Here is a 9,238-nt window from a genome sequence, read left to right as displayed (position 1 = left end):
ACGAAGAAAAGCGATAGTTTGGATCCTTGTGCGTGTGAGAAGAGAAGAAGTTTACGACTTGTCAAATCTCTTTTTCATCTTCTTCTTCCTCTTCTTATTTTTTCGTTGTATCGTACCAAGTGATAGGAAATTCCACGAAAATTGAGGTAAGAAATTCTATCCCTCTCCAAGTTTCTTCCTTTCTTATACTACCAACTTTATTATTGAAGTTTTTTTATTATTATTGAACAAACTGTGTCATTTATGATACTACAAAAAATATAAAACAAAACTTCATCGTCTATATCTCTTCCACAAACACTTTTTTTTAAAAAAAAAAATAAAAGAAATCATTGTCAATTTTTCACGAATTCTCTGGTTTTTCTCTGAAGAATCGGAAGAGATTATTATACATAAATAGCATATGGATGATGTCTTTTATGGTGAAAGTTGCAGAAACAAAAATGAAATGAAATCTTTCAGTTTTACGTCCCACGATTATGCCGACTAGTCTAAAGGAGACGGTGATAATGAGAAATGAAATGAATAATTGAATAAAGAAAGTGGGAGGAAACGGAGGAACCCCGAGAAAACCCACACACACGGTGTTTATCCACCACAAAGCCCACTGAACCACCGCGACCCGCAGAAACTAAATCACAGGCGTAACTATCGGGGTCAAGCCTCTCAGGAGCCGTGCTGGTCATGCTCAGAATATTGTACTAGACGAAAATAATATAATAAGTTTACCTCAATTTACGCAAAACCCTTTTAAGTGCCATTCGCCTTAGACATATTTAATAAGGACTTTACTTCGACCACCCATCTATTTTTTTAAGTATGGCCTTGGCTCCTGAATGTAATGAAACTAGCTGGACCACTGTTATAGTGAATAGTGCAGCGGTCTCTCAAATTACACTACATACGTTTTTCATTTGAGTAACTTCATATATATAGTGAGAAAGTTTATTATTATTATTATTATTATTATTATTATTATTATTATTATTATTATTATTATTATTATTATTATTATTATTATTATTAGTTGTTGTTGTTGTTGTTGTAGTAGTAGTAGTAGTACCATATTTATAATAGTAATTTTTGAAAATCACTATTCAATTTGATTCTTGCTTTCCCTTTTTCTTTTTCTCTCTTTCTTTCTTTTAATTGCTATTCAACTCTAATATCCTTCTTTCCAGCCATTACATTGTTTCTCCTTTCTTTTTCTACTTTCTACAATAAATTAGTAGTGCTTTCTACTATAAATTAGTAGTGCTTTTTGTGTTCTACCAGCAGTAGCTCTAGAATATTACAAATTATAATATGAACTAATTTATATTGATAGGTCTAATACAAAATTTATATTTGTATCAGAGGCGGCCCGTCATAAGGGGCCCGGCCCGGCCTTACATCGATTTTGTATTAACATAGAAAAATGTATGTATCTTAAGTTATTCTGCTAGTATTGTTGCTATAATTTCCCTCTGAACCAAAAACAGTAGTTCTCACTCCTTCAAATCAGTTTTTTCATGTACTACCTACGCTTATGGGTACGCTATTCACGCGGTCAGTACAAAATAAAGGCAGAAAGGTCCTTGGTATAATCTCGCATTGACTCGTGTCCATGTGGCGAACAACGTGAAAACGCAGCTTGAATGTACATGCCATGGGTGCCATTTAGGTGCCATGGGCCAAGAATCGTAGGCCCTCATCACACGATTGCACCCGACAAATTCCGAACGAAAAGGTTTGAAGCTTGCTTGTGCCAAAATTCGTTCTGTCTATAGAGGCAGTGATGCCAACACATGGGGAAAATCCCATTTTGTGGGATATTTCGACATTAATTTTTCGAAAAGGGATAAAGGGAATTTTCGTAGAAATTGGCAGGATATATGGGATTTTTATATATTCACCTCATCAACTCTAACAAAGGTTCTTAATGGACGGGAAGTAGACTAATAAGTTTACAATAGGTCTAAAATCAGTGCTAATTGTCAAATTTTGTTACTGTAAAATGTATGCTGATATGGAAGTGATATACGCAGCGGCTTGAGAATCTCAACCAATCTCTTAAGAATCAAAATGGGAAATTTTGCCCCTCGAGATAGGATTTTGTAATGTTTGAGGTTGGCATCACTGTGTAGAGGTTGTTGATTCCGCACTTTCAGTTGTTTTGTCCCTTGACCTTGCTCTCCTGTCTTACTTCCGCTGAAGGAATCCAAAATCAACCGTGTGTCCACCCCTCAGTTTAGACGTTCATCTTCCTAGTGTCTTTTGTGCTATATTTCCCCTGTGTTTTCGTGTGGTTGTGCGAAAATGAATAAAGTACGCGTGTTAGAAAGTATTACGCGTGTTTCCAATACGTGAACTCTCAGAACTTTTCCACATTTAAACATTCCTTCCCGGAAAATGACTTAACAGTTGCATCCTGTTCCTATACGATGCTGAACAAAGAAAAGCTCAAATTCGAACTACCGGCCACATTGAGCAATGATATTCTCTGTGCAATTAATAACAAAAGTAACTTATTACTATTTCCGCATAACAATGACTTAACAGGTACTTTTTCTGATGTATCAAAACTGGTGGCCATAGTGTTGTTGCCTATGATTATACTTAACGTGTTAGTATGATAAGTTTTTCTGATTGCAATTTCGGGTTTTTAAAGCAATTCACTTAATAATAACAATAATAATACAGTAGTAGTAACCATAAAGAATTTCTCTTGAGGCTTGGCCCACTCCCCGGAAAATCAGCGCCCGGGGCGACAATATACGGCGGCGCCCCCATACATATATTCCAAGCAATTTTTCCTATCTTTTTTCCTTTTTCCTCCCGAATTTTTCGCCCCCTTACTTCGGCGCCCGGGGCCGTTGCCCCGCTCGCCCCCCCCCCACGGCACGGCCCTGTTCCACGAGCCGCCACTGATTTGTATTATGCTTTAGTATCTTCTTTCAATGGTACAAGTTTCTCAGAATTTAATGCATTTAGGAACATCCACTAGCAGGTTTGAACACAGTCTATGCAGCAGAAACCATTTCTCTAGTTACTGCAGCAAGAATCGTGTACTTAGCGCATTCCCCTTCGCTCCACCTCCACCCACATGGCACGAACGAGCTGTCAAGTAACACCAGTTAGTTGCCTCTAGAGTATTTGATTTCTTGTAGCGTGAGGGAAGTATAAACCGAATCAAAATAGCGCATTTTGGAGGGGGGGGGGGTCTTTGATAATTATCTTGGACATCTTGAGCCCGTTTTGTAACGTTTTGCTTCAACGCTACACAAACTTTGTGTTTTACGGTACTTTGCGATAATCGGTATATCTGCTTGGGCATCTTTACATTCAAATTACTGGTCGAATGGACCAAACCAGAGCAAGCCAACAAATAGGCTTCTATTTTGATTGAAATAATTGAACAGAATGCAAAGAACGCGTTCCGTATAGTCGCTTCAATTTAGTATTAACTGCAGAGAATCGATTAACCGTGCGACTAACTGTAAGTCGAACAAGTGAATACGGGAAAAGCTCCCGTTTCCAGCCTGCTCTGCCTGCTTAGGGGGTCCAATAACCCTTCACCCCTCTGGATTCGCCTGTGAATGTAACCAAGGTTAATGGGGGTAGTAAGGTTGGATCATATCGAAAACATGACGCTGAATGGCTGGTGATATTGCGTCGCTACAGGGGCAGAGCGAAAGAAATGCATAGTCACAAACAATACTTGACATCTCTAGAAGAAATAATGATATTTATCGTTGAATATCTTATTTTTCTGGTTAATTGTTTTGGACTTCATAGTAGCAATGTCTGTAGCTGAGGCAAATTTGGACTTTGATCTTTGTGCCCCTGGGTCCCTGCTCCAGGACCCATGGTTCCTGGCTTGGTCAATGACCCAGGAAAATCCCAAATCTAAAAATTTGGTATGGTAGTATAGGACCATGATATGTACCTCTGTATGTTTTAGGGGTCCATCTCGTTCCCTTTCATGGCTAAAAAATTGCCAAAAATTCAAATTTCGGAGGTTTTTTCACCCAATTTATCCCCTTTGATGAGGTTTTATTACTTTATATGGTTATATAAGCATGTACAGAAGACCATTCCCTTTATAAGATGTGAATATATTGGTGCACTCCTTTGAAACATTTGGGAGGGGTACATTGGCTCACCCCTTAAATTTTGAAAATTGCCAAATTTAAAAACTCGGTACAGTAGTATAGTAACCTAACATGTATCACTATAAATTGTAGTGATCCATCTCGTTCACTTTTATGGGTTAAAAATTCCCAAAAATGAGTACGACCACATGTTCGGTTCTTGTCCCTATTGATTCCTTTTGATATAAGGTCTTACTATCTTATATGATTACATATGTATGTACAGGGGCCAATTCCCTTTCATAAGGCATGGGTACCTTGCCTCACCTTCTAAATTGAGGGAAGGGTACATTGGCCCACCTCCATTAAATTTCAGAAATTGCCAAATTTAAAAAAAAATGATATAGTAATATAGGACCATAATAAATACCACTCTAATTTTGGGTAGTTCATCTCGTTCCCTTTTATCGGCAAAAAGAATTGCCAAAATATAAACGCAAACAATACGTTGTATCATGTGGAAGGTGTTCGATTGACATAACTTATCTTCTTTGAGGTCATATTATCTTATATGAGTGTATATGTGGGTCCATTCCGTTTCATGAGGCATGAGTACATTAATGTTTCCTTCGGAGAGGTACCTAGGACCGCCTCTTTCAATTTATCAAAAAAGAATTTGGTAGCACCCTTTTGTAAGTTTTGGTGATTCATCTTGAGTGTCAAATATTAGTACGGTTACGTGGTCCTAAGTACCTTTGATGATTCTTTATTACCTTAGGGAAATTCAAACAAAGTTTTCAAATAAAAAAAATTCAAATTAAAAATTCAAAGCAATATTTTAATATAAAAAGTTTCAAATCAAAATTGTCAAACAAAACTTCAAACTAAAATTTTTAAACAAAATTTTCAAACAATAAATTTTCGAACTAAAATTTTAAACAAAAATTGAAATTAAAAATTACAAACAAAAATTTTCAAACAAGTTTAACTAAAAATTTTCAAAGAAGTGCATCAATATATCCACGTTTTATAAAAGGGAACCGACCCCTGTACATGCCCATATAACCATATAAGGTAATAAGACCTCATCAAAGTCATGTAATCAAGCAAAGATTCAATCAAATACAGTATATCAAAATTATGGGAAGTCCAATCAAACTTTAGCGGGATAATTTACCTAATTGAGAGGAAATGCATCTTTGGGCGATGTATCCTGCAAGATATGGAAAGTTTTTTGCTAGTTTGATATTTTGGAAACACACAAAGAAAGTTGAAACGTAAGTAGTCATTCCTTTGACACTAGAGAAATCTACCTTTGACACTGGTCTTTTCTTGGGGTTCTCCTATTTCCTCCTATATCCTCATTCCACCAATTCTTTCATAAACAATCACTTTAACTAATTATGAATCTCCTTACACCTACAGGACATAGGAGGGGAACGTAAACCTGAAAAGTTTTATTATTTCTGTGTAAAAATGTGTTGTTTGTAAAAGAAGGATATACTATGTTTGCACCAGATCTCCCTTGTATATGCATACGGTATATGGTTATCGTATACATCCTCGGCGCGAGAGATTGGGGTTAGATTTCCCGCTGGAGCTAATGTGGTGTGTGTGTTAAGCAGTATATATATATATCCTCACTGCTGAGACACTCAAGTCACATACAACAACAAGTACATTTGTATTTCTACTGCACTTGGCACATCGCGCACCGAGTTATTCTTTTTACGTTGCCTTATGTAAACAGTGTACCCTTGTGACCATAAAATAAAATAAAAATTCTTACTTAAATTTGACTTAAGCACAGTATGTAATACTCACACATGCACACACACACACACACACACACACAACTATCACTAAATCTTCTAAATAAGTCTATATTATTTTTTAAAAAAGAAAATAAGCACTTCAATAGCTCAAGGCCAATTGAGAAACCCGAGAAATTTCAGTTAAAAGTTCTCTTAATAGAGTAATTTTTCACGCGAAAAGTATATGAAAAGCATTTAAAATACTTTTCTATCCTTTTGGATATATATTTTAATCAAAGAGAAATGATAAATACATAAATCAAATCAAGAGCTAAGTACAATATTGCAAGGATCCCCACATCACAACAGACGCACGTATCAGCTCAACACGTGCTAATGATTACAAACAACCTAGCAGACAACAGGCCAACCCGGAAGACACCGAGGAACACCGAAAGCAGACGGACCTCACGGAAGGACCCGAGGAGGACAAATAAAAGGAGGACCACCGAGGGACTCAGCATCAGTGGGAGAGAGAGCTACGGGGACATACTTAGAGAGGAGTTAATGTGCAGTGTAGGAGCAAAGCTGATTGATCGCCTTGCGAAGATAGAAGTTTCGTCAATGAAGAGAGGCTTCAAGAGAGAAGATAGGCATTCCGGGAAGACCTTGCGGTGTTAACGAGGAATTGCCGTGAAAACAAAGGATTGCACATCCTTTGCATAAAGAGAAAACTGTTTATCTAAATAAAGATAGCTAACAACACACTACACACATCGCTTCCTGGAGAAATAGGCATTGTTTTCCGTCGGCTGGACCCCCTATTGTGAGTCAAGCTTCGCGCTGGCCATATAGGTTGTACAGCCTTTAGCGACAGTCGGCTGACGGGAACTCAATACTATCTCTTTGGGATAGCATTAGAGTGGCATTTTACACTAAATTAGAGCGCCAAACCCTGCATAACTCATAACTTAACTCATACTAGAAGACCGGCCCTTACTAGAGCCATGCCAAGACCCAGAAAGAAGACACCGACGAGAAGACCGCCAGAGAAGGAAGAAGATGAAGAGTTCATCGATGTTGTCACCGTCACTGAAGCAGTCCCGCCAGATGATACGTTCCAGAGAGTTGCCCCAGTGACAATCGAGAAGACGTTCCTAGGAGCTACAGAAGCCTACCTCAACAGAGTCATAAGTCTTAGGATACTCAAAGAAGAATTCCATGTAACCCAAATAGAAGAAACCACATACAGAGTGCTCTTCAAGACTGAAGCCACCAGAGAGAGATTCTTTAAGTTATTCCAAGACGCAGATTTTGGCTCGAAGGCTAAGATCCTGGAGAAACATAACGAAACCAAACACAGAGAAGAGACCCAATCGTCGAAACAGAAAACTAAAACAAAAGTCCCCGCACAGGCAGAGAAACCAAAGCACACGCAGGTGGAAAAAACCAAGCTCAGGCTCTTACGAGGACCACGCAAACATACAGGTGAAAAGCCAAACCATCCAGACGCAGAAATCACCCGCAAATGAAAAACCAGGCCCTTATGAGGACCATGACGCATCGCCCCAAGACGAGGACGCGCCTAACAGCCACAAAAAAGAGGATGACTTCCAAACAGTGAAAAGAAAAAACAGAAGGAGAAAGGCAGCAGAAGATGTTGAAGCACCACAAGAAGACGAAAAAAGAACACCAAGACGTGAATCAACATTCACATGCGTGATTAAAGGTGTACCCACTTCAGTAGATATGAACGAAATCAAAGCAGCCCTTAGAAAGGAGAAAATTCAGTTCACCAACATCATTCGTGTACAGACAGCAACAGGACCAGCGCCAATGTTAAGAGTATTCTCGAAGAATGCCGATGACGTAAACCGCTTAACTTCTTATGGGCTGAAAACTAAAGACCACCACTACAAAGCAGAGAACTCAAGACTTCAACCAAGACCGATGCCGTGCTGGAACTGCTACCAATACGGCCATCGTAGATTCCAGTGCAATTCCGAACGTGTTTGCTTCCGGTGTGGTAACACTCATAAAGAAGATTGTGGAAAGCCCATAAATAAGAACTTTTGTGCTACATGTAAAACCAGTAACCACAGAACAGGAAGCAGCAACAGCCCATCAAGACCAAAAGGCAATATCCAACAAAGAATAAGAAACATCACCTTCGAAAGAGAAGCACGACCAGCCAGGCCTACTGGCCCTTTTCAGGTCCAGCGCAGCCAACATCAGATCCCACCAGCTAAAGAACCACAACAATCAGATACAACAGAAGAAAACCTAAAAGAAGCAACTGAAGCAGCAACCAACCAAATAATAACCTGGCTTACTACAGTATTAACCATCTCAAGCCCACAGAAGGAACACCATAGGATGTTAAGCGCAATACAAATAGCCACCAAAAAAGTTTTTGGAAAAACAATTAACGCTCTTACCACAACAACAGGACACCTTCATATCACGAAGCCAACATACGCACAAAAAATCAAGGAGAAAGTAGCCGCACTCAACACTGAAAACCAAAGCAGACCGGAAGTACATCCTCAACCTACACGCAGTAGAAGCAGTGGAGGAGAAACACAGGGGAGAAAGTAGCTGCAACCTGCAAACCGATGACGACTCAAGCACAGACAATGGCCCATGAATTGGAAAATTGCATGTTCAAAAAAATAACAGATATCCCCACTAACATAACACCTCCCCAATACAGACAACACAGATAGCTTAACATATACAGATAGGTTTTTTGTAATTTAAATTAAAATTATAATTTATTAATTTATTAATACAGACATTTTTACATGGATTTTCACCACCCTTCACAAGTGGTTTTGCCATGTAAATACTATTGCATGCAGCATGACCGATACAGGGTTTTTTTCCTGGTTTCCAGGTTTTTTATCCCTCTATCAAGACAATAAAATCTTCTTTCGCGCTTTCCTATCTTCTATCTTACCCTTCTTTCTTTCTATTTACACTTTATTTACAGATACGCGAGTAAATGTCTTCCGAAAAGATAGAAACCGCGAGACATACCCACCGACAGCAGCTTTAGGCTACTAATTGCATGTGAGGAGAGGCATGTAGATAGATGGTTGATGCCTTACTCTCTGTAAGGGCGCGGGCTTTCCCCAGCGGCGTCCTTATTTTCTGTTTCTGTTTCTGACTCAGCATCAGTCGACCAACTGATCGCCTAATCTTTACCTTCCTATGTCGCTGTGGACTAGGAGCACCTCTCCCTTACCCTATGTCGCACTGGGCTAGGGATCCATCTTAAACTTATAATCCAAGTCTAACCTACAACCTGCCAAAGTGTTCTGGAAACTGCCATGAGTGGAAGAGGCACCCAGCAAAACATTTAGTATTCCTTCATTTGGTCATTGAGGAAGAGACATTGAATTAGAGACA

The sequence above is a fragment of the Thermobia domestica genome, chromosome 10, assembly GCF_964235325.1.
Source record: "Thermobia domestica chromosome 10, izTheDome1.hap1.1, whole genome shotgun sequence".
Classification (NCBI taxonomy): Eukaryota; Metazoa; Arthropoda; class Insecta; order Zygentoma; family Lepismatidae; genus Thermobia; species Thermobia domestica.
This window is presented reverse-complemented; position numbering follows the sequence as displayed.